This window comes from Cornus florida, unplaced genomic scaffold (genome assembly GCF_030987335.1).
Source record: "Cornus florida cultivar Cherokee Brave unplaced genomic scaffold, ASM3098733v1 CherokeeBrave_3.0.0_Hap2_Chr11, whole genome shotgun sequence".
NCBI lineage: Eukaryota > Viridiplantae > Streptophyta > Magnoliopsida > Cornales > Cornaceae > Cornus > Cornus florida.
This window is the reverse complement of record NW_026775581.1, coordinates 92,141,919-92,155,514: the sequence shown is the minus strand read 5'-3', so window position 1 is coordinate 92,155,514 and position 13,596 is coordinate 92,141,919.

Below are 13,596 nucleotides of genomic sequence, written 5' to 3'. Positions count from 1 at the left end.
GGACATTACAATCTCCCCAACTTAAAAGGATTTCATCTTCGAAATTAAACCATACCTGGGGGAGAAAACACTGCTAGATACTTGGAGCGAACCTCATGTTCGAGCTCCCATGTAGCTTCCTCAACTCCGTGATGTCTCTAAAGAACTTTCACTAATGGTATTGTCTTGTCCCTTAGCACCTTCTGCCGTGTGTCAAGGATCTGAACTGGTCCCTCTTTATAGGAAACATCCTCATCAATATCCACATCAACCCAACTCAAAAATGTGAGACGGATCTGGCTCATACTTCCATAGCATCAATACATGGAAAACATTATGGACTCTGTCCATCCATAGTGGTAATGCAAGTCTGTAGACAACCTCTCCTACGTGGTCCAAGATCTCAAACTGCCCAATAAATTGTGGCGACAACTTGCCACTTTTCTCGAATCTCATCAACCTTTTCCGTGGAAAAACCCATAGAAAAACGTGGTCTCCCACCTCAAAAGACAACGGTCGTCTCTCCTTATCCGCATAACTCTTTTGTCGGCTCTGAGCTGTAAACAATCTCTGCCTGATCAGCTTAATCTTCTCAGTAGTCTCGAGTACAATGTCGGGTCCTAAGGCGGCTGTCTCGCCCACCTCAATTCAATAAACTGGAGACCTACATAGTCTGCCATACAACACTTCAAATGGAGCCATCTCAATGCTCACGTGATAACTGTTGTAGTAGGCAAACTCAATTAATGGAAAGTGATCCTCCCAACTACCTCCCAAATCAAGTACACAGGCCTGAAGCATATCCTCCAAGATCTAGATGGTACGCTCCGACTGGCCGTCCGTCTGTAGATGGAATGTCGTACTAAGGTGCAACGATGAACTCCCAAAACTTCGAAATGAACTTGGCATTCCTATCTGAAACAATAGCCATTAAAACTCCGTGCAACCTTACAATCTCTTTCATATACAGAGCGCTAAGTGTTTCTGCGTCATCTGTTGCCTTGATAGGCAAAAAGTGAGCCATCTTGGTCAATCTATCAATAATGACCCATACAGCTTCATTTCCCCTCCGTGACCTAAGAAGACCTATCACAAAATCCATGGCAATCTGTTCCCATTTCCACTGCGTTACTGGCAATGGCTGCAACAAACCAGCTGATCTTTGATGCTCAGCCTTCACCTGTTGACAAATAAGACATATAGCCAAAAACTATGCAACATCCTTTTTTATTCTATTCTACTAATACTGACGTCTTAAATTGTGATACATCTTGGTACCACCTGGATGAACTGCAAAGCGAGAAGTGTGAAACTCCCATAGAACGTCCTCAAAACTGTGGGAAAAACTAATAAATCCTTAAACCGCAGATCTCCATCTGCATGCAAAGTCCAATCCTTTACTTTCTCACTGTCGGAGATCAAAGTGTAAATGGCATCCAAATCCGAATCCTGTCTCTATGACTCAATTACTCATACGATAAGAGTAGGTTGAGCCATTAGACTAAACAAGAATGCCAACTCACTGCCATCATCATCATCAGAGCAAAACAATCCCATCTCTGCCATATCCTCAAGCATCTTCCACTTTCGAATGGCTAAGCCAACCAAAGTCCCACGAGATTTTCTGCTTAAGGCATCAGCTACCACATTTGCCTTGCCTGGATGATACTGCAAATCAAAATTATAGTCCTCCAAGAATTCAACCTAGCGCCTCTGTATGTTGTTCAAGTCCTTTTGGGAAAAAAGGTACTTGAGGCTCTTGTGATCCGAGAACACTTCGAATCTCTCACCATACAAATAGTGTCTCTAACACTTCAAGGTAAACACAACTGCCGCCAATTCCAGATCATGAGTAGGGTAGTTGAACTCATGAGTCTTCAACTGTCGAAACCCATAAGCCACTATTCGACCATCATACATCAGTACACGACCCAGACCATCACGTGAAGCATCCTAATAGGTCACATAACCCAAGCCACGCTCGGGTATCACCAACATTGGAGCCGTAGTCAACCTTGTCTTCAACTCCTGAAAGGAAGACTCACATGCTTCATTCCATGTAAACTTGATCCCCTTCCGGGTTAAGCGAGTCATAGGTGCTGTTAAACGGGAAAAATCCTTCACAAACCAACGATAATAACCCGCTAGGCCATAAAACTCCGGATCTCAAAAACATTCTTGGGAGGCTCCCGATTTAAAACCGTTTTTATCTTTAATGGATCCACTGATACTCCGCTTTCCGAGACAACGTGTCACAAAAATTTCACCTCCTGTAGCCAAAACTCACACTTTTCATCATTGGCGTACAAACAGTACTCCCGCAAAATCTGCAATACAATATATAATACCCTTAATTTTAAAAGGATAGTCTCGGTATTTAATTAATGATTTTATTGCATTTTTATTTGCCTATTTACTTAATTGTTAATTGTTTATTTATTTGAATTAATTGTTTACTTGTTTATTTATAGTAATGGTTTAATTGTTTATTTATTTAAATTAATTGATGAATTGTTTATTTAATTTCATTAATTAGTTAACTGCGTTTGTTTATTTAATTGCTTATTTAATTTATTTGTTTTATTTATATTTATGCTTAGGTGGATTTAGTTTAAAAAAACTGAAGTATATGTCATATAATGGTTTAGGGTTTTAGATTCTTTTATGAAATCATGGGCGGCCGACTAGTTATAATTAGTTGAGTTTTTGGTCTCTTAATATAACTAGAATTAGGTTTAAGTGTAGCCTATAAATATAACATTATATGTCTGCCAAGGGTAAGGAAATCCTATTCACGTATACGAAGTCTGGGAGAAAATAGAGAGAGAAAACATAAAGATTGCCGGAAACTTTAGGAAGACGACGCTGAGATTTTGAACCAAAATCTCATAGGCAAGTTTTATAACTATCTCACTCCCTTTGACCTGTGTTCTTTACATGCATAATACAATTCCAGGAAGAAATAATAATTAAATTAATCTGGTTTGCATGTTATTCGATTAAAAACAGTATGTGTTTATGAATTGGTATTTTGGTTGTTTTAAACTGTCTTGCATAATTCTTGTTCTAATTAATGTTGAATAATGAATAATGAATTTAAATAATTCTTGAACACACTGGGGCTTAGTATTAACCAGTGGGAAACTTGGATTGGAGGAACAGAGTAGCCGGACACCGCCGGAGTTGAAGAAGACGATGAAGCAGGGGAAGAGCAGGCTCCCTTTTGAAGGGAGCAGGCTCCCCTAAGCAAAGAGCAGGCTCCATGATGTTTGGAGGCAGCTCTATGGGGCTTGGAGGCAGCTCTCTCAAAGAGGGAGCTAGCTCCATGATGTTTGGAGGCGGCTCCCTCTTTGAAGGAGCCGGCTCTTTCGTCAATTTTTTATTTTTTTTGGTTTTCTACGATTGTTTGGCTACTGTGCTTGGATTATTGAATTTCCAGGTTCAACTGAGGGCTAAACTAGGGGTTTTCAGTGATGTTTAGAACCTTATTAAAACTTCAAAGGGTATGGAAATACATAACATACCATAGGAGGTTAATATATGGAACAATATGAAACTCTTAAGAAAGTTTGCATGTTGGCTTTGATGCGGATGATTCAAGTTGCTTATTTTTAATTTAGCAATTGACCTAGGGATTTTATGTTTAAATCAGGTCACAGTGGTATAAAAATAAACATGTCAATTTATATAATTTTTGTTATGCTTAATAGGAAATTAGTTGATGTTTACAAATTATTGTCTATTATCAACTTAGTGGATATTGTGGTGTAGTTTCAAGTAAGCATGTTAACTCTGATATTATTTTTATTATGCTTATCGCGGTCTAAGGGATGACTACACTTACTCTCTGCGTTTTAAATTGTTGGAGGATCATGTATCAGTAGTATAGAACAAGCACGTTAATTATATATTCTTGTTATGGATTGGTTGATATTGATATTTATATTATCATCCGTGTTATCAACTACTGGATTGATGGATTATATGCATCGGTATGGGACGGTGGTATACTAAGGGGATTAGCTCAAAAACGCTAAGTCCTACCTACTCTAGGATTAAGGAGAGGATTAAATATTAAGTTAAGTCCTATTGATTTATCGTGTCAAGACAACGAATAGTTAAGCAGCACTGATATGGTTTCTGGATGGATTTTAAATATGTAAAATTATGGTACCTTGATATGAGCATGAGTCTCAAGATCGACGGTTAGAGAGCGTATATGCATTGGGATGCATAGCTGGCTATGATAGTTGGAGGTGTACCCTATTAGGTATAGGTACTCTTGCCCACTTCAAGTGCATTTTGCATGTAGCCTACTAGTCAGGTTGAGACCGGCCTGTAATCCAGTGAGAGTCCTTTACTGTGGACATATATATATATATATATATATATATATATACGGACTATATAGTTATTGTTGAATTGTTTAGGATGTACATGTGTATCGGGTTTCTGCTTGGATTGTAATAGTATAGAACTTGCGCGTGGGCCTGACCCACTCTTATTTTTCAGGTATCAGGTGGTTCCAGTGTTAGAGCATGATCGAGTTGAGCAGAGACAGTCACTCATTCTTTTGATTATGTAAGACTGCTTCTTATATTTCTGTTTTACCTTTGGATTTTATTCTAGTAGTTTACATTCCAGTTTGGGTTTTTATTAGGGGTCCACCAGAGATGGATTCCCGAGTTGTTTAATGATTGAAGGATATTTATGGAGGATTTGGTTTATTGGATTTTATATCATTTAATTTTAAGGATTTTAGTTTAGATATCTTTCTAGCTTTATTAATTATTTATTATTTCATTTTGTATTCTGTGTTCAATTACATATTAATTGTATGGTATCCCTCAGATCTGTGCTCGGACTTATTCACCCGTGGCTCTAGAATACTCAAATGGATCTCGTGCTCCTCCCGAGATTGTGAATATACAAGAATGTCATCCCCAAAAACTACCACAAATTGGTCCAAGTAATCGTGAAAGACGCGATTCATTAAGTCCATAAATGCCACTGGTGCATTAGTCAAGCCAAAGGGCATAACAAAAAACTCGTAATGTCCATACCGTGTATAGAACTCTGTCTTTGGGATATCCTCATCCCTAACCCATAACTGATAATAACTTGACCTCAAGTCAGTCTTTGAAAAACAACTAACTCCCTTCAACTGGTCAAATAAATCATTTATCATTGGTAAATGATACTTGTTCCTGATGGTGGCATGATTCAACTTCCGGTAATTAATCACAACCTCAAAGAACTATTTTTCTTCTTAGCAAATAAGACCGGTGCGCCCCACGGTGACACACTCGATCGAATAAAACATTTCATCTTTAAATCATCAAGTTGTTTTTTCAATTCTTCCAATTCAATAGGTGTCATACGATACAGTGCCATAGAAATTGACGTGATATTGGGCATCAAATCAATAGTAAACTCAACCTCTCTATGTGGAGGCAACTCTGTCAAGTCCTCCAGAAAAATATCCAAGAAGCCTCGAACAACTGCTGGATAAACCTCTTCTACGACCCCATCTTCTTTGGCTAAAAGACTAGCTAAGAAGAAATCACCATAACCTCATCCACGAATTCCATAAAATGATGAAGTCTGTGAATCACTCCGATCTCCCAAGAAGATGAAACAATCACCCTCGGGAGTACAAACGGTGATCCTGCCTCTGAAACAATCGATCGTAGCACGAAACGAAGCTAACCAATCCATCCCGAGAATGATATCAAAGTTAGTTATCTCAAAGAGGATGAGATCAAACACAAAATTTGTCCAGCTATCACAATGGAACAATCTCTCACAACTCTGCTCAAAGACACTGAAACCCCAACTGGTGTGTCAACACACAACGTCCAATCCATGAAACTGACCTCTAACCCCGATGCAAGTGTAAATGATGATGATATGAATGAATGAGATACACCAGAGTCAAACAAAACACGGGCCCAAGAACCAAATACTGGAAAGATACCTCCGAGAACTGATGGACCAAAAGATGTATTAGCCTGTGCCAGTACAAAGACATGTCCCTGCGGTGCCTGTGCCTATGAACTGCCAACCTAGACACCTGACTACTGTACTGACATAGTAGGAGTATCCCTCCTAGCTGGCCGTGAACCCTGTGAAGACATGGCAGGCTGTGGTAGTGGCAGTGGCCTGAAACTTGACTGAGCTGTAGTCGACTGTGACGGCCTCTGTTGTGACCCTCTGCCATTACCTGTGCCTGCTCCCCAATTCGGATAGTCCTTCACCCTATGGCTTGCTGGCCATAACCAAAGCAAGCTCCAGTATTAACCAATGTCTGGGGACACTCTGCCTTATAGTACGTGACCTGGCTGATAGTAATGATAGCAGACAACACCACTCCTAGCAGACCCTGCTAGCATAGGGGTAGTAGGAGCGGATCGTGCAAACTGTTGTCCCTGAGACTAAGATGGACCACCCTTATTTTTCTTCCATGACGGCCCCTCTAAAGATGATCCTGCATTTCTCTTTTGCTTCCACTATTCATTTCCTTCATTTCTGTCATTTGTTTCCGCTTCTAACATTAATGCCCTTTTCAACTGCCTTTGCATAAACTTTGAAATACTGAGTTGTGACCAACGACCTCATTTGGTAATGAAGGCCCAAAACAAACTTCCTTGTCTTGTCAACCTCACTTTTCACTATCTCTAGGGCAAAGCGAGAAAGAGATGTGAACTTGTTTTCATATTCCGTCACTGACATATTGCCTTGGATGAGGCCATTAAACTATTCCTTTAGCTCCCATCTCTTGGTAACCGGAAAATATTTCTCGTAGAACAGCTCCTTGAACATCTCCCAACTCATCTCTTCAACCTCATGCTAATAAGTGATTGACTTCCACCAAAGCTTAGCATCCTTTGAAAACTTGTAAATGGCTAGGATGATTTTTAAGTGATCATCTGTCACATCCATAGAAGTCAAATGGGTTTTACTTGGTCCATGTAGTCATCCGCTGCCATTGGATCTGCATCACCCTCAAACATTACTGGCATCAACTTAGAAAACCCTGTAATCAACTTGAGATGCTTCTGTGCTGGCGTCTCCTCTACCTGAACCATCGGTTATGGTACTAGTTGCGGAAGAGTAACAATTATAGCCCTCAAGGTGCTCTACAATAAGCGGTTTAGTGTTAACTCAGCTGAACTTTCACCCTTTTCAATGGGTACCTCAACATTATCCCTTCGTGTGGACACACTTCTAAGGGAAACCAAGTCCCTAAGAAGTATGTCCTCCTCAACTTGCTCTGCAGGATTGGAGCTAGAGCTTTCACCAACGTCACCCCTTGTTGGCCTAGGGCCAACTCCCCTTGGTTCCTTTCGTGGTGGCATCATACTATAAAATGAGAAAATGGTTCAACAACAATGAAGCTAAGGCTCAACTGTGAATGACTCAACACAAAATGATACTGTTCTAACACTTAGCATGCAAGACTATGCAATAAGTACATCAACATAAGCATATAAGCACATAAGCACATAAGCAAGTAAACAAGTTAAGCATGTTTTTTCACATAGCAAAACACTTTAACAAATAATCACATAAATAATGCAAATGACTTCCTAAACAACCCTAGGTTGGCCTCTACCCATCGTCCTAATAGTTTCCAAACCATTACTCTGATACCAAATCTGTAACGACCCAAACCCGGGGGTCCGGATCGCTAACTGGATCCTTACCTACACCCGATGTGACACAGGGGTATTATGGTCATTTCATATTAATTTAATGATTTAAGGTCCACTAAGGGTAAAACTGTCATTTACTAGAGTCATTCCATAAATTAAATGAGGTCTGGAGGCTTTGTAGTCATACCACGTCCTTCTAACGGTTTTAGAGTTCATAAGGGCATAATGGGACCTTTACCATATTCAAATGGTGATATAAAAGTCCTTGGGGGCAAAATAGTCATTTTCTGGTCAAAATACAACATTTATACCCTTCAGGGGCAATTCTGTCATTTTTTATGGTCATTCTGCACTTTGGTTAGGGTCTGGAAGTCATTGGATAATTATATTAATTATCAGGTCACTGTGCAAACATCAGTTCATCTAAGTGGTGAGGAGAGATTTCTCCTAACCAAGTAGATGAATGGACCAGTAAGCTTACAAATTTTCAGATCACATGCAACCAAATTACACATATAATCAACATCACATTTAGACATGCTTTTTTCTATTCAACATACAACACCAATTAAACTTAAAATGTAATATTTAGAGTAAGTAAAACATGGAATCAAGAAAAGAAACTCAACAAGAGATAAAGCATGGTATTTTAAACATCCCTACCTCAAAGACACAACCCAAAGCCCCTAGCTCCTAAGCTCGAAAATACCTAAATACATGCAAGACCGGTAGAGAAATGTAGACCTTGAAGAGTAGAACAACCTTTCCTTCTTTGCTCCCCACCTAGATCTTTCTTTAACTAGCTCAAATCTTAGAGAAAAGCTTGAGATTTTAGAGAGAGAAAATGCAATGGAGGAGAGAGAGAGAGAGATGAAAATGGAAGGAAGAGGAAGTGAGGTGGTGGTCTTTGTTTAGCCATCCTTCATCTATATTCAGTGGTTAAAAATGAGTCAAAAGTCCACCTCACACCAATACCATAAATGCCCTTCAAAACTCACTAAAACTACACCATGCCACATAATATCCATCTCCACCCACATGACATACACATATATATATACATATACATAATTAATACATTAACTTACAAATAGATAAATGCATGGTAATGGGAAAATAACACTGGGACCCACACGACAAGCAAAATGATGCACATAAAATAAATGAAAATAAATGCCAAAAAATTTGTAAAAAATCAGGACACTACACTTCAGTCAACTGGAATAGGCATTTCGGCCGACCGAAATGCCAGGTTTCCACTGCTCTTGTTTCATCTCCCTTGGAGCTATTCCCTTACCCTTTTGTGGTTCTTTAACGCTTGTATTGAGTTGTGGTGGTGTATGGAAGGTGTCTCAGTATACCAATTGATGATGGTGCCCTTAGTTGACCTCAATTTCGAGTAAGGACCCGGTTAAAGATACGGACCCACGGGTTCAGGTTGTTACACAAATAAATTAAATTAACAAAATGAGATTCTCTAATAATATTTTAAAAATAAATGGTGGCAGTGGTGGTGGTGAAGGTGGAAAGTGGTTATGGTGTAGGTGGTGGTGGAGTTGGAAAGTGGTTATGGTGTAGGTGGTGGTATTCGAAGGCACCAGCGGTAGCAATCGTGGAAGGTAGCTATGATGGAAAGTGGCAATGGTGGAAGGCAGCAGTGGTGTTGGTGGAAGGCGGTGGCAGTTGTGTGGTGGTGGCGATGGAAGGAGATAATGGTGTAAGTGATGGTGGTGGAAGCCAATGGAGGTGATTATGGCGGTGGTGGAAGGTAGTAGTGGTAGCGGTGGTGGAAGATTGTGGCGGGGATGGTGGTAGAAGGTGGTAGCGGTGGAGGAAGCCAATGGCGACGGTGGTGGAAGGTGGTGGAGATGGTAAAAGGCGATGGCGGTGGTGGTAGAAGGCAGTGACTGTGGTAACCTTGTGAATAGGTGTGTGTAAGCGTGTGCAGGTGGCACCAGTAGGCTACTACACTGGGCGAGCTATAAGTGCATAATCCCACATCATCTGAGTGTAGATAGGGCAAGTGCTATATGTAAATTCAACACCCTTCTATGACACAACGTGTTTTAAAGCAGTGCAGACCGTGAATCCACTAGAACACCAGAGTTAAGCGTGCTTAACCTGGAGTAGTACCGGGATGGGTGACCTTTTGGGAAGTCTCTGGTCTCGGAAAGCTAAAAACGGACAATATTGTGTCTGGCTAAGGTAAGGGTCGTTACGAATGGTATCAGAGTTTGCCCAGCCGAAAGTATGGCCAACGAGAATGTTGGGTCCCAAAGGGGGTGATTGTGGCAACCTTGTGGTCAAGTACTATATGTAGATTCAATACTCTTCTAATCATAAATCCCTAGATCTTAGAAGTTCAATTAATTTCACATCCTTATAACGCATAAATATATATAGTTAGATATACATACCTCGATTCATGATATCAAACCTTATTAAGATTAAGTCCAACATCCAAATCTTTTAATCACGAACTAAACTGCAACTCTAATCAATAGGCAAATTGTGGAAACTGGTTTCTCTCTCTCTCTGCGTAACTTGGAGTAGTACCAGGATGGGTGACCCCCCGAGAAGTCTATGGTCTCGGGGAGCCAAAAGCGGATAATATTGTGTCTGACTAGGATGATGGTTGTTACAGTGGTGGCAGTGGTGAAAGGTGGTGGCGGTTGCAGCAAAGGAAGGTAGTGAAAAGCGGAAGTGGTTGTGATGGAAGGTAGTGGTAATTTTTGGACTTGGAATAAGAAGGTTTTTTGGGAAGTTAATTTTTTTTAAAAAATTACTTGGGAATGGAATGTCATTCCATAGGTTTAGTTGTGAAATAAATTTTGATTCCCACTTTAAATTACATATTAAACAATGGTATGGTTGGAATAAACATTCTATTCTATTTTATTCCTGCACACCCTATTTCAATCCTGCACACCAAACACTGTAGTATATGATTCTTTAGTAAAATAATTTATGTTTGAATTTGATTTAAAAGCTTATTAAGTCTAGGACTCAAATAATTAAATATAGGACCGAACTCTTCAATTGATAATATATCATCTGGAATCGTCGACTTGGCTCAAAGAACTTATATGATTCAAATAATTATATGGGCAAAATAGTAATTCAACTTATTGAAAATGACTTTAATCTTTAAAGATTGCATTTATATTCTATACTATTCTAAAAGTGTAGAGAATTTCTTAACATTTTGGATTGTTTTATTTGATATATATACTTTAATTTATTACTTTCATATATTAATATATACACATAGAATTTCTCTCCCGTTTTTTTTCTTTTTTTTTTTTTTTGTTACATATATTTATACCTAAAATAATATATTTTTTATTCTAAAAATGTAAAGAATTTTTTGAAAAACATTTTTTATATTTGTTAAATAAAATAATTTTGTTAACTGTATCTTTTTGGTTATATATCTATACCTAAAATAATATTTTTTTTATTCTAAAAGTGTAAAGAATTTTTTGAATTTCTAAACTTTTTTCATATTTTTTAAAATTATAAAAATAAGGTTTTTGATTTGATTCAAAGTCTACAAAATATTTTCTAATACAATTTATTATTTGATTAAATATAGTTTTTAATCATAATAATTGCAATTCAATTGTTTTTAATTATGATTTAACACTTGTGCCTTTTGAGATTTTTTTTCATTGTTTTAACGGAAAAGTGGTAATATACCATTTTCATTTCTGAATTCATTTCCTACACTGAACCAAAGAAGTTGTAAATAGTCTGCTAGCTTGAATTGCACAAAACTGTTTATGAATTTGAGAGGTTGTCTGGAGTTGCAGTAATGGAAAATTATCTATATCTTGTGATTGGCCGAAAAGGAAAGCAAAGCTTCTCTCTTTGATGTTTTATTTGCTTCCCTCTTTGATGTTTTATAGCTATGATGTTTTTATCCAACTATTCATTACCAATTCTTTATTGTTGTGAGACTTGTATATTCTTTCTTATACATGGGAACAATATATTCTAACATTTCTGCCTTGAACTTTTAGGAGACATTGCTTCAACAAATGAAAATGGACCTTGTTGACCAACCCTCAAGGTTTTGATTGGAATTTTGGAGGGGAAGTAGATAATGAGCATTAACGGTTAGTACATGCTTTTAATCATGACAAATTTATAATCAAATATTAGCATTTTAAGCTTTTTTCCATGTAAATCTTTTACTAATCTCTTGTTTGCACTTGACTATTTATTTATTTTATTTTTCTTAGTCCTCTTTTATGGTTTTGCAGGAATTAAGGATTGCGTGAAAGCCATGGAACCTGTTGATGGAAGGATTATGAAATTGGTGTTGACATCCATGGGATCAGGATGGTCCTCCTCAACTTGAAAGATTTAAAATCTTAAATAAGGTCATTTCATATCTAGAATTTTAGTAAATGATTTAAAAATTATAGACTATTGAACTAAATTTGACATTTGATTTATGATGTGTAAACTCATGAGGAAATTCCATAATAATTGCAAATGATAGTATATAAGTTTTTAGGTATCCTTTTAAAAGTGTAGAGAATTTAACATTTTTTTTTTTTGGACACATAAAAAAGTTCATTAAAGCATAATAATTCATGCCTCAGTATAAATTATAAGTGTATATATTATATATGACCTAATATTTTATGAAAAAGTTGAGGAAGATCAAAAGAACATATTTTTAATCCGATTGATTATACTATTTGATTGTTCAGATTCTTCAACTCTTTTATATATGTATATATTTAAACCATAATTTTTATATTAAAAGGATATTAAAAGTATTTTTAAATCAAATTAATTATACTTTTTCTAAAAAAGGAAAAAAAAAAAAAATATATATATATATATATATATATATATATATATATATATAATATTCCCACTATTTAAAAGCAAACGTGTTCCTTCCCAAAAATTTCCTCCCAAAAAATTCTAGAGCCTAATTCACATTATTCCAAAAGGAAAAAAAATATATTATAAAAGGAAAAAAAAAAATCGTACCAACTTTGTTTAAAAAAATTTAAAAAAAAAATGCACAACAAACGGAAAAAGAAAACGAAAAAGGGAAAGGAAAAAATGTACCATTTTTTTTTTAAAAAACACATGTCCACCCAACTTCAGACATTTTCTCTATTTCCAAATATTTTTTTCTTATTTTAAATTTAAAAATTTTATTAACGTATATATCAACTATATATAATAGTTTATAATGCCTCCAGAAAGGTTAAAACAAAAAAAGTACATTAAAGCATAATGAATCATGCCTCATTCATTAATAGTATAGCTTATAAATGTATACATTATATATGACCAAATATTTTATGAGGAAGACCAAAAGAATATGTTTTTAATTCGAATAAAAGTGAAATGGTACCCTTGGAATTTTCAACCTTAAATTTTATTAAAACTGTATTATTTTTATTTTGATACTTGAAATCTCCAACCAAGTATTTCTTTAACTCTTTTTTTTTCACTTTAAATTAAATCCAATTTTATTAAAAAGTATTAGTAGACATTAATTACTTGAATTTCATTTCATTTTTTTAATGGTTAATAACCTTTGGGATTTTCAACCTACAAAAATGTCATTAAAAGTGGACTACAAAATATGCTTAACCTCTTGGAATTTTTAACCTTAAATTTCATTAAAAATTTATTATTTTTATGTTTAATGCAAAACTTTTGTAACTCTTGAAATTTCCAACCTTTAATAATATTTGATGTCTCTTAAAATTTTCAACAATAACATAAAGGTCTGTTATATAAATAAAGGTCTATTATATAAATAAAGGTAAAAATTATAAGATCAAGCTCTAATATTAAGGGAGTAGCAAGATTAGATGTCAACAAGAGCATTACAAGTAGGGATCACAAGAAGAAGAAGTATCAAGGAGTATTTTTCGTCAATTAGCTTTGGTGGTGAAGATGAGAATTCATGTGCAATAAACCAGGA